The sequence below is a fragment of the Uncinocarpus reesii genome, genomic scaffold (assembly GCF_000003515.1).
Source record: "Uncinocarpus reesii 1704 scaffold_2 genomic scaffold, whole genome shotgun sequence".
NCBI classification, from domain to species: domain Eukaryota; kingdom Fungi; phylum Ascomycota; class Eurotiomycetes; order Onygenales; family Onygenaceae; genus Uncinocarpus; species Uncinocarpus reesii.
In genome coordinates this window covers 3560023-3561665 of record NW_003052499.1, presented here as the reverse complement: position 1 = coordinate 3561665, position 1643 = coordinate 3560023, and positions in this window count along the sequence as shown.

Genomic DNA, 1643 nt, shown 5'->3' with positions numbered 1-1643 from the left:
TGCAATCAGACAAGACACTCTTGATGAAAAAGAAAAAGAACAGAGAAAGAAAGACAAATTATGTTTCTATTGCAGCAAATCAGAACATTAAGTGAAGCAATGTTGAATAAAGAAAGCCAAACACAAAGAAAAAGAATTCAGGGCTATCTTACAAGAAAATGAAGAGAATTCTGAGGAATCAAAACATTATCTCTGAGCAACAGTTCAAGAGAAATCAACAGATGAAGAATTACAACAACAGTTTTATGAAACATTTGAAGAGCACATCATGAAGGTCTACTGAGCACTATCAAGACAATCAGAGAATGAAAGCAAGTGCCAGAATGAACTAAAAAGTAATAAATGGAAATTGTGTGAGGAACTGTGTGTGATTAAAAGAAAGAAATCAAGTGATGATTGGGGAATCCAACCATTGGAGTGCAACTATCACTACAACTTGAAGATGAATGAGATTTAAGATCTAACTCACAAGAAATATGTGAACTATCTGACCTGCAGTTGTTCATGTGAACTTCACCAGAAACAACAAGAAGAGTTCATGCAATGAACACAGGTTATGAAAAACTTCATGTATCACAGAGATTATGGATGCAACATTAAAAACTATCAATATTGCAGATGTGACACTAAAGAAAGTGAAGGAGAAATATCAGACTCTCAGAATATGTCAAACACAGAGCATTCAGAACATGTTAGAATTTACTGAAGCTTATGCTATGAAGATGAATGCCCAATTTATAAGAATGGAAAAGACAAGAGATACTATCTGAGACCATTGAAGAAATTGAGAGCAACTCAGAAAGAAGAAGAATCTAGTTGAAAAATACTTGGATTTGAAGAACATGAAGAGGATGTCATGAAGCAACTAAGTTTTATGGAAAGTGTGACACTTGAAGAAGAGAAATGTCCAACTGTGAGAATGTTATAGATTTGAGGAGAACAACTACACTGGATGATCTGTGAAGAAAATGGGACATTGTTGATATGAATATGTGAAAGACATTGAAACAAGAAGCAAAAAGAAGTGAACAACTCACACCACTCATATCATGATGAACTGAAATATGAATGCCAATGTGATTACCATCACAGTAAGAAACAGTGAAAGACAACAAGATCACTGCACAGACTACAAGAATGTGAAGAATGTGCAGGATACAGAGATATTGAAAGTCTAAGAAGAATGCATGAGAAATGATGTACCAACTTAGAGAATTGCAAGATACACAAACAGACACCCAAGATGATTCTTGTTAAATTGAGAAACAAGTGGACTGTCATGAATGAGAGCCTGTGAGCAGTGTAAGAAGACAAGCAAAACTGTTAGCCATCAATGGACAAATCTGTCACCTCAGAATTATGGCAACCTTACTTGAATCAATGTGCACAAAGGTCTTAGTGGACTCAGGAGTGACTGAATTATTTATTGATAGAGAATTTGTCAAACAAGCTGACATCACAAAGTGAGTAAAGAAACATCTCTATCAGTTGACAGAACTGGGAGAAGAAACTCTGAATAGAGTTGAAGAAGAAACATATCTTATTGAAATGAAAATATAAGAATACAGAAAAAGAGTGTGGTTTTGAAGTGATGAATCTAGGAAGACTATGATATAATCTTGAAATACTCTTGGACTGGAAAC